We start from the raw sequence: 11,648 nt of genomic DNA on the forward strand, positions 1-11,648 counted from the left end.
CAAGAACCTCTGGTACACTCTACTTCTTCCCTACAATACTTAGACTGTCATTGTTCTGTCTTCCTGGGAGACTCTGAGTTCCTGTTGTGAGCAAGGACCTTACATCCCTCAATGCTTGGCACATGGTAATCATTCAATAAATATTCATTGAACCATTGAGGAAAATTTCAAGTACGTGGAGGGAGACTAGGACTATGTGAAATAAAAGGGTGCGTTGGTGCAGAATTAAATCAGCTAGAACTATTCAAGTTAATGCTGGATTTTTGTGCTCTGTGGTTTTTAAATAGGTTTCAGTATAACTAAAAAGCATTTGGGGTCATTTATAGTCCCTCTCCTACTTCCTTGAAGGGTCTTTTGTTGTGTGATCAGTGCTCTGGGTTTAAATTTGCAAGTTTAGAAGAGTAAAAGGAGCCAAATTGCTCTGAGAAAGGTTTAGAAGTCACTGTAGTCAGCAAGGTTAGGTTTGTGCATGTGTTTGTATATGTACTGGAGGGGCCGGGGCCGGGGGTGGTGTTGTTGAGCAAAAACAAGGTGGCTGAAGGAGACACCCAATGGAAGATATGTATGATTGGTAACTTTTAATTTTTGTATTTTATTATTTTTTAATTCCAATAAAGTTAACATACAGTGTTACATTAGTTTCAGGTGTACAATATAGTGATTCAACAATTCTGTACATTACTTAGTGCTCATCATAATAGGTGTACTCATTAATCCCCTTCCCCTATTTTACCCATCCCCCCAGCCACCTCCCTCTGGTCTTCTATAGCTGAGAGTCTGTTTTTTGGTTTGTCTCTTCTTTTCTTTGTTTTGTTTCTTAAATTCTACATTTAAGAGTGAAATCATATAGTATTTGTCTTTCTCTGACTGACTTATTTCACTTAGCATTATACTCTCTAGGTTCATCCTTATTGTTGCAAATGGCAAGATTTTTTATGGCTGAGTAATATTCCTATATATCTATATCTATATATATATATATATATATATGCCACATCTTCTTTATTGATTGGTGAGTTTTTAAAAAGTGAAGTGTTATACGCTGTGTGATGAGACCCCGTAAGTTTTCAGTAGAAATATAAAAGTCATATACTTAGTATGACTGGATGTTAAAGAAGATGAGTTTGTGTCAATGACTTGTATGGTCTATGTGTTTTACATCAGAATTCAGGACAGTCCCTCTTCATGCTCAAAATGCTCAAAATGATTGCCCAGTGTGTGTGTGTGTGTGTGTGTGTGTGTGTGTGTGTGTGTTACATGTGTTTGCTGCATTTACTAAAGGAGGTATACTTCCCTCCTGGAAATACAGGGTTTGAGAACTACTCTGGTTGATACCTTACCACCTTTCTATGATAGTATCTTAACAACTGTTTGAGTGATTTATGCATAATTGAGTTTTACATGGCATATTTTAAAATTAACAAATCGATTTTGGACTAATGGAGAGTTGGAAACCAAAGTGTTAAGAGCTTAATAAAATTCACCTGACATCCTTGCTCAAAAAAAACCCTTTCAAACAAAAAATACTAGAGTAAAACACTCAGCTGACCAGACAAAAATCTAAAGCACTAAGTATGGGATACCTGGAAGATGATCAGGCAACTGTCTACTGTTCTGTGTGTTTGTGGGTGGCAAGGTGGGGTGGGCAGGTTATGTGCAGGGATAGTTTTCTTTTCTGGAAGTTTTCACCTCGGTGGAGATGAAAGGAAAAGGGGACTGCAATGGTCTGTTTTCCTGCAAACGCACCAGTACTTTGTAAGTGGCATAGGACTGTCATTTCAAGCTGGACGACTACTGGCCAAAATCCAAAGGGATTGGCCAGAAATAAATCATCTTTGGAAATGCAGCATGATGCAGAAATTCAGTCAGATAGCTAGGGGGACCATGCCTAGCCAAGTATAACACCACCTTTTAGAAGTCAGAAAGCCGGGGTGCCTGGGTGGCTCAGTCATTAAGTGTCTGCCTTCGGCTCAGGTCATGATCCCAGGGTCCTGGGATAGAGCCCCACAAGGGGCTCCCTGCTCAGCGGGGAGTCTGCTTCTCCCTCTCCCACTCCCCCTTCTTGTGTTCCCTCTCTTACTGTGTCTCTCTCTGTCAAATAAATAAATAAAATCTTAAAAAAAAAAGTCGGAAAGCAGAGCTGGTGGTCTGGTCTCTGCCTTTCACCAGGCTAGCTGAGTGAAGATGGCCCCAAGGCCTTACCCCAGCTCTTTCTCCTCTATGGAGTGCTCCCACACCATCCCAGCCCACAAGGAGGACTCTGAAGTCTCTTGGGCCTTGAAATCTGTCCTACCCTATTTTGCAGTTAATTACAAACAGCCTTAAATTATCTCGTAAATAAGATGAGGCCACAGATAAGAGAGTTATTAGTACAATACCCAGTAAGACCTCGTTTATTCATTCTGCCACCCTGGAAAGGTAGTCCTGGCCAGAACAGCAGAATTAATAAAAGTGTTGCCATTAAGGAGAAGTGACTCAGCCCATCTTCTCATCTGTTAGAGCATACAGGCTCTGACAAGAAATATTCTCCTCTAGGTCCAGAAATTGTTGTGGTTATTGAAATAATCCAGATGGTATGAATTGCTACAGAAAGCCTTTCTAAGTTGGTCCATTACTATCCAGATTTGAATATACACATTAGGAGAAGCTGCATGACCTAAATGTTTGCTGTGGTATGTGAAACACTGGTTTCTAAGGCACACATATGAGTAACTAGGGAGTGGATTATTAACTTAATACATATACTAAAGTCAGAGCCTATTTATTTCAGCAGAAGGAAAATATTTTAAAATTACAGGAAGTCATACTTGTAAAAATCTCATGTATAACAGAAGCTAATGAAATGTGAAGCAGATGTTCCTTCCCTCCTATCTACCTCCCTCCCAGTCTCACAATTAATAGTTTGGTTGGCAACCCTCCAGTGCAGGCACGGAGGGGCTGGGGCTGCAGAGACAAGCACTACCAAAGTCACTGTCTTCGTGGGGTTTGCATGCTTGTGGGAGGAGACAGACCGTAAGCAAGGAAACAGGTCAACAAATAGAACAAAGCCTGGAAAGCTTACTTTATATATGACACTGGGGTCTGAATGATGAAAAAGAATCAGAGTTTAAACCTTTGTGGGAAGAACCTTCTAGGCAGACTGAATGGCAGGTTCAAAGGGGCCAGAGGACCAAGAAGGGGACTTCTATGGCTCTGGCCATTTATGGGCCAAAGTGAGATTTCCAAGAGGGGGATGGGGGACAGATCATGTGTGTACGATTGGCTATGAAGTTTAATTTCATGCTAAGTACAATGAGAGGCCATTAAAGGTTCTTAATTGGGGTGGGGGGCAGAAAGGAGCTGATTTTCATTTTTGAAAGACTCTAATGTAGTAGGGGCAAGAAGTCTGCAGACAGTTTGAAAGTGATTCATTCACATATACACACAAGCATATAGTTTTAAATATATATATATATATATATGCTTTTCCTGCAACTTTTTATTGGTGTACATTTTTAGAACTCTTTCTCTTTGAAAGTATGTTCAGAGTCAGTTTACTGTTTTAGAATATCAAACACATCTTGTTTTTTGACCTTTCTCTATCTCCCCAAATGTAGTAACTTAGTTGGAAAACACACGTTTGGCATTTTTAACATGGCTCCAGAAAGTGTTCATCAGATTTGGCTCTCAATAACTTTTGGATTGTTCCAAAACTCAGGTTGATTCTTAAAGAAAGAATTCTTTTCAACAAATTCAGTGCCTACTGATGTGATACCTTTTTTTTTTTTTAAAGATTTTATTTATTTATTTGAGAGAGAGAGTCAGAGAGAGAGAGCACAAGAGGGAGGAGCAGGAGAGGGAGAAGCAGACTCCCTGCTGAGCAGGGAGCCCGATGCGGGACTTGATCCAGGGACTCCAGGATCATGACCTGAGCCGAAGGCAGTCGCTTAACCAACTGAGCCACCCAGGCACCCTGATGTGATACCTTTTGAGCAGCATCAATGGACTAGGTCATCTATGCAGCCCGCCAAGGTGATTACTTTGAAATGAAAAACATTCATTTGAAGTTTTGTTATTTATTTACCAAATAAGTATTGAGCACCAACCACTAAGTACCAGGTACTGTTTTAGGCACTGGGGATACATCAGTGAACAAGCATGCGAGCAGTCTGGAGATAGGCAGAGCCAGGACAGGTTAATTCAGCCACTCAGTGATGTCCGGGTTCTGGGTTGCTTTTCCTGTATTTTTCTTGTTCTTCTCTCACTATTGTGGGATGTACCATAACAGCTCCAAACATGTCTTGCTCACTGGAGGATGGCCAAGGAAAGAGGTAAGGAAAAGACTTCTGGGTTCTCAGGGATAAAACTCTTCCCCCAAAGTCCAATATTCTCCCACTTCACATTATGTACTCACCAGAATTAAGTCATATGCTCAGCTCCTAAACTGGTGGTCAACAAAGGGGGACAGAGTATCAAGACAGGTGTAGACCAGTGGTTCTCAAAGTGTAATCTTAGGAACCCTGGGGCGGGGGACATTGCCAACACCCTTTCAGGGAGGGTGCAGTCAAACCAATTTTAATTATAATGCTAAAATGTTATTTGCCCTTTTTACTGCCATTCTCATATGAGTGTATAGTGGAGACGGCCTAAAATAGTACAACAGATTGAATTCAGCAGATATAAAAATCAAACTGCCTTCCATTAGACCAGACATTAAAGAAATCTACAAACTTTTAAAATTATGACATTCTTTACTATATTGGAGGAAAATAGTTATTTTCCATAAAAATGTGTCATTTATATTAAGGTGTAATTTTTATTTTTTAAATAAACATTTTAAATTTAATTTCTACTATGGTAAATATCAATAGATATAACCCATATGAACAAAAGCTCTTTGAGACCCTCAATCATTTTTAGGAATGGAAAGGGTTCCCTGAAACCAAAAAATTGAAAACTGCTGTTTTTTGTTTTTTGTTTTTGTTTGTTTTTTTTTTCAGACAGATCGGATTCATCCTTGGGGGTGGGGGCGGTTCTGAAATTTCCAGAGCTCACCTCAGCCTTACCCAAACGTTCTTAGAATCCAGCTGTTAGTGGTTAGATCACAGAAGGGTGTGCCAGATGCTACTTACCGAATTGACAATCAAAAAGGCAGTGCTCTTCGAAGAGCGAGCACTGCGTTTTGATTGTCAGGGGAAATGGTCAAAATGAAGCCTTGTTATGTCAAGAAAAAACGGTGACATTAAGTTGTTTCCTAAGATGGGAAGGGGTGTGGAATTTTGAGGGGTGGACAGTGGAAATTTCAAAACCCTTCTTGGGAGCAGGAGTAACTCCCTTCTGCCCCCATCAGTAGCCTAGGTTAGGGAGTTAGGTAGTCACTGGTAGTATTTGGTTTCCTCCTCCCCACTAGCCCTGCGCTCATAGCGTCTTTACGAAGATGGACCCCTACCAGCCTCTTTGGCTATCGTTCATCTATGCTTACCAGCATCTAGCCAGCCTCCTGATGGCTTAGGCCAAAAGCAAAGAGGAGGATTTCATTGGACTCGGAAGTTGTCACCATGGCGTGCTCATTTTCTATCTCGATATTTCATCCAGGATTGGGGGTCTGTGCGTGTAAACTGGGGGCGGGGGAGGTGGGAGCCGTACTCCGTCCCTTGTTCTTCAGTGTTAATATTTCTTGTTTTTGTCACATCCTATTTAGGTTTCAAAGTGTCTCAGGAGCCTCCTTAAAATACCAAACCTGTTTCTACCCTGAGTAAATTCATGCACTTCACTAAAAACAAACAAAATCCATCAAAGCACATCTTTGTGTTTATAACTCAACTCCTAAGCCTGCGACTTCACCATCTGAGCCCTTTCCTTTCTCTGGCCCCTCTTCCTCCCTGGAGAATTTTAGGCTGACATGGAATAGGGGAGGAGCGGATCTGACCCCGGCTACGGGTGCAGCACAGGCGTCCATTCTCTCTCCACATATTTTACTGAGTGGGTGTGGGGCATTTCTGCATAAACTTGTAGTTCATGAGTGTCATTGGTTAGTAATTCTGTCTTCTGCCCAGGTCCGTTTCTTTGCCCTAATTTTACATCTAACTTTCCCCGGGTTGGGTTGTGTGCATCCACAATTCCCAACGCTTGGACCTCCCTTCCCCTGGGCCTGACCTAATTCTGGGTGCCGGCTGTTGTTTGGTTTATTTCTCCACTTTTGCCAGCGCACGTGGGTCTTCTGGGAGCTTCACTTTTGCTTCTAGGGTGGGTGTTGGGGTTCACTGGAGCTCGGAACACGCGCCTTAAAGCAACCACGACCCGCTTCCCCCACGGAGCCCGGGGGCCCCAGCTCTGCGGGCGCAAGGAGGGGGCGGGGAGTAGGGCCCGGCCGGGTGAATCACAGGGCGTAACAGGTGCCGCAGCCGCAGCTGCGCCCGCATCCCGCTCCGGCTCTAGAGATGAGGTTTTCTTTTTCTCTAGGTTTTTTTGGAGGGGGGAGGAGACTCCGGGGGCCAATGCAGGCCGCGGTTGTTCATCGCCTAGCAACTGGCGGAGCCAATGGGAGAAGGCTGGGCCTGCGGCGCTGGCGGCGCGGGGGCGGGGTGGGAACCTTGCGAACCTGTCGAGGCAGGGGGTGGCTGCGAGGGGCGGAGCGGAGCCGGGCCGGGGGCGGGGAAGGCGGGAGCCCGGAGCCGAGGCGGGGCCGGGGGCGCGGGGCGCTGCGTGCCGCCGCGCCTGTGCGGGCCCTCGGGGCTGCGCGAGCCGGTCTAGGACAGCGAGCGGTGCCTCTCCGCCGCTCTCGGGGCCGTGACGGTGAGAGCCCCTAACCCCCGCGACGGGGATTGTGACGCGCTCGCCCGCAGAGGGGCGGGGGCGCCGGCGGGGCCTGGGGCGGGCGCCGGCGGGGAGCCGGAGGGCGGGTGCGGAGGTGAGCGCCGGCACCTGGCTCGGCGCCCCGCTTCTCGGCGAGAGGCTCGGCGCGGCCGTTGGGGCCGTTGGGGCCGTTGGAGGAGGCGGTGGAGCCTTGACCCCGGCGGTCCCTGGAGGAGGAGGTGGGAGGTAGGTGCCAGCTCGGGTCCGCTCCCGCCGGCGGTCGCGGCGCTGCGCCCACGAGAGGGCTCCGGACCGCGGAGCCCAAAACCTTCTCCGGACTGCGGAGCCCAAAACCTTCTCCGGGATGGAGAGAGGGTGGCGCCTGGCGTGGGATGACGAGCGACGCGGGGACGTGGGGGAGGAAGGCATGGCCAGTTTGGGGCTGCGGTGTGTCGCTAGCGGAGGCTGCGGGGTTTGCGGGCTTCGGGATTCGTTGGGGCGAGCCGCAAAAGGCAGTCCTTAGAATGAGTTACCGAGTGGCCCGTGGCCGCTGCAGGGGAAGAGATCTAGTTAAAAGTCAAGGGGAAGAGCTTACATCCTCCAAAAGGCAGGCAAGTGTGAAAATATTTTGGTGTAGAATTTTACAGTCAAGAACGTAAACCGAATTGTGAGCTCCCTGCCCGCTTTTGAGCCAGTGCTCATCGCCCTATTTTGCAAGTCACTTGGGCCCAGGAAATGGAATCCGCTAAATAATTTGTGCTTAGCACTTGTAATGTGGGGATCTTTAGGTTGTTACCTCACTTCAAGGTCCATAGTTGTGATTGCCAAAATGTCATTTGCAAGGCCGATGATGTAGTTCTTGTTGAATCGGAAAGAATTGAGCTTTCCCTTTGGGGGTGGGGAGCATCATGGGGAGAGGATTAGACGAGGCACTCCTCCAAGAGTGGATCAGAAGTGTAAGAAGCTACCTGCAGTTTAAGATTGTTGGGCTTCCCTAACGACACAGATTAGAGTCTGTCTCTCGAGTTGGTTGTGAATGATGGATGCCTTGGAACATTGCGTTGCTCAGGAGGGATTGGTCTCCTCTTTAGGTAGAAGAAAATTTTGGTAGCCTTGATCCTGAACTGAAAGGTAGGTGTGACTTGACACATTTAAGAGACTGAATAAAATTTGAAAAGGATGAGCGATCTGGAGAGAGACCAAAAAATGCCTTTAGAGTTAAACTTTAAGTCAAGCTATCTTGAAATTTAGAAGAAGTTAGAGGTAGATTTAGGGACTTGGATTCAGTCAGCAAAAGTAATCCATCAAAACTCCTCTCCTAGAGCTATCATAACACAGAGGCCTAGGAAGCTTAGGTTATTCATTCACACTAAACAAGTAAAAGCTAATGACCAATTTGACCCTCTGTTCTTGCTGTCAGTGAAAGTTCCTCAAACAAAATGGTTCTTTGAAAAGAGGATTAGCAGCTAATGGTTAAAATGAAGGCTGTTTTGGTGACTTGCAGGGGGGCCTTTTCTTCCCTTTTCCCATCCGTGCAATGAAGATAAAAAAGCCCCAGGATTAAGTAACATGGGTGAAGCAGCTCGAAGATAACTGCAGAGACTGTTATTGTAGGATGAAATGTGAAGATCTCCTCATAACACATTGTGCCTTGTGACAAGACTTGTTAAAGCACATTCCCTTCCAGACATGCTGAGGCGCTATATGAGAAACTACAGCGTTCACTGTTCAGATGGTTTGTCAAAAGCCTGAAGGCCAGCACAAAGATTATATTCTTGGGTTCCCCAAAAACCTGACCTAGCTGCTCTTTGACAAAAGTGGATATGACATGGCTTTTATTAAGGTAGACATTTGAGTGTCTTCTGTGTAGTACACACCTACAGATTAAAAGGTGAGAGATACTGCCCCCAAATTGTGTGATTTTAATTCATTTCCCATCCTTAAATTGGAGGCATTCCAAAGCTTTTCAAGTGATTTTTTTGGGGGTATTTTTTACAATAGTTGCAAATATGTCTTACTGGTTTGACCATTTGCTCAGGACATAAAGGGTTTTGATCCTCCGATGGCCTTTTTTGTGTCTTTGGTGATGGTGATTATGATTAGCTGGTAATGAAGGTACATGTTAATCTTGAATTCGCAAGTTAATGAGATGAGATAGAATAGAGAAGTGCACCATTCTTTATTGCTAATGGAGAACAACCTGAAATCTTTACTTTTGGTAGTGGGTCTATTAAATAGTATGCCTAGTACCAGCAGATGTGCTGAATTATGCTTTAATAAACACTAACAGAGCTTATCCTTGCCAGGCCTGAAGAGAAAAAAGATGAGTGTTGCCTTGAGGAGTTTGTTTTTAGGAAATTAACAGTGTAGTAAGGGAGAGAGCAAAAATAGAAAATGAAAATTGCAAATATGAGAAGGCTTTAGAAAGGAGAATTTCAGCTGTGTCTTGACAGAAGAGTAGGAGTTCACCTGGTAAGTGCATGGTGTCTGGTTCTGCCCAGTATACGATTGAGGAAGTCCTGGTGGATTGGTTGTTGGAGCCAGGTGGGGTGTGTGAGTGATAAGGTTAGAGAACAGGGCTGTGACATTGGACCCTAAGTGCTAGGGAACCTTTAAATGGTATTATCCAGGGGGAATTATATTTGATTTTTAGAAGGGTATTTCCACCAAATCAGTAATTTGAATAATCTGAAAATGTTCTGAGCATAGATGGTCTAAGTAGCTTCTGAGAGACATCAGCCCTACTCAGCAATTAAATACTTGAAAAATATTTTATTGAAGCCCCCAGGAACTTGAGGAAAACAGAAATGATTACTCATACAACCAACCTTTACTGAGCATGTTTTACTTTCAGGATTGGGGGAATAGGGATACAAAGATTAAGATACAGCTCCATTTTCAAGCAACTTGCCGTGCGGTAAGAGAAATAACAAAATTATAATGCAGTACAGAATCTAAGTGTCCTAAGGGCCATTAAAAAAAAAAGTCAGGTTCCAGCAGTGTAGGATTGTGAGATGAGAAAAGCCACAAACTATCTTTCCCAAGTTAAAAAGAAGTTCTTAAGTAGAAATTAAACTACAGGTAGCCAGTAATATTCACAGTTCTCAGGTTAACTCTTGCTTCCCACATTGCCCTCCCTCCCTCTAACTCTGCTGAGTCAGATTTTGGTTTTGACTATCCTACTATTAGCTATGCAATCTTGGGCACGTTACTATTGGACATTATCTTCTCTGTGCCTTAGTCTCATTTGTAAGTTAGGAATAATAATACCTACTTCATAGGGTTGTGATTAAATAAGAAAATATGTTAATATCCTGAATGGTGCCTGGAAAAATAACTTACATTTATCGGGTATTTAATATTATTTCTATTTCATATAAAAATGCTATAAGTGAATAGGAAATAACAAGGACAGGATTTTTTTTTTTTTTGAGGTCTTAGTGGATACGTGAGCATCTAATAAACTAAGCCTTTCTACATTTAAACAGGTCCATTTTCACATTCTGTGAAACTAAGCTTTGTGAGCACATGATTTATTGTCTCCTTTTCTTCCTGATCACTTTTCTAAAATCTGATTTTCATTTTTACTGTTCAGCTTTGTCATAAAGTCACTAATGGCCAAATCCACCATATTTTTCTGTTCCCATCTCACTCTTTCATGGCATTTGCTGCTGTTCATCACCCCCCCCAATAGTTTCTTTTCCCTTGGCTCCCCCCCCCCGGTTTTTATCTCCTATATCTAGGTCCCCCTCACTCACCTGCTGCATGTTGATGTTCTTTGGGGTTCTTTCTGCTGCCTCTTTTTTCTGTATAGATTCAACTACCACATATGCTGATCACTCCTAATTCTGCCCTGATGTCTTTTGATCTCCAAGCTCTAGAGTTTATCCCTATTTGAATGTCTTATGAGGGCTTCTCTAAACGCAGCAAGTTCTACACTGAGCTCATTATCACCACATACTTAACCAAACCCTATTTTATTCATCTTACTCCCCTGTTCTCTTTATCTAAGTGACTCTGTTCTCTGTATAGTATCAAAGACTGATTTTTACGTGAGAGAATAAATGCCTCCCTTTTGTATACTAGTCATCGTGTTTGTCAGTCCAACTTCTGAAGTATTTATCTGTCCTTCACAATTCTCATTGTCATGGCTAAGTCCATCACCCAGGCCCTGACCATTAATTGCCTAGTTAGGTATAATATTTTTGTGCCAGGGCTGCTGAAAATGGAACCTTAATGTTTTGGAAACATCAAGTTGGGAGGAGATTGCTAGAAGAGTATTGCTCTAAAGAAATCATAGCACTATATATGAATTTAAAATCATGTATAGAGTTTAACGAGTGGCCAGTAGCTACTTATAATCCAAGATGGGTACCAGCCATTGCATATGCTTTTTATCTGAAAGTTAGTCCAGGTTATAAAGATCCCAGTCATGAGTGTGTCAGTCCTTTGCCAGTAGATTATTTGCTTGTCTATACTTTCCTATCTAAAAGTTGGCACCTTTAACATTATTCTTTTATTCTGTATCCAAGTTTTAGAAGTATCCTTGCACATAAGATCTAGAATATAAACTCCAGAAGACATCCTAGAAATCAATAAATACAACCCATCATCAGCTGTGTTATTTTATAATGAAGAGTTGGGCCCACAGAATTTATATCATTTACTTGGGATACTTGTTGAGAGTCAAGAGAAGGCCAGGATCTGTGAGACTTTGGAATCATAAATAGCTAGTTTTTATTCTTATCTTCCATATTATTAAATAGCTGCGCTTTTATTCCTGCCCCCCAGGTTTGTAACTGGGCAAGTTACTTAGTCTTTCTGAGTCTCAGATTCTTCCATCAATAAAATAGTGTTCTGTCTCCTCCTTTCTG

The 11,648-nt window shown here is 43.5% G+C and overlaps 1 protein-coding gene across 6 annotated transcripts in view; it reads left to right on the forward strand.

Moving 5' to 3' along the window:
• The first annotated feature begins 6,653 nt into the window (after positions 1–6,653).
• SSX2IP (SSX family member 2 interacting protein) overlaps positions 6,654–11,648 on the forward strand; it is a 42,083-nt gene continuing 37,088 nt past the window's right edge. For 5 of the 6 annotated variants that reach the window (XM_035018149.1, XM_035018151.1, XM_035018152.1 and 2 more), the window contains exon 1: positions 6,654–6,774. The gene's annotated coding sequence lies outside the window, so the exon portion shown is untranslated. Of the gene's footprint in view, positions 6,775–6,952; positions 7,021–11,648 lie in introns of those variants that run through there. The other variant, XM_035018150.1, reaches the window with a different exon arrangement.

This window comes from Mirounga leonina, unplaced genomic scaffold (genome assembly GCF_011800145.1).
Source record: "Mirounga leonina isolate KUSES-001 unplaced genomic scaffold, KU_Mleo_1.0 Mir_173, whole genome shotgun sequence".
NCBI classification, from domain to species: Eukaryota; Metazoa; Chordata; class Mammalia; order Carnivora; family Phocidae; genus Mirounga; species Mirounga leonina.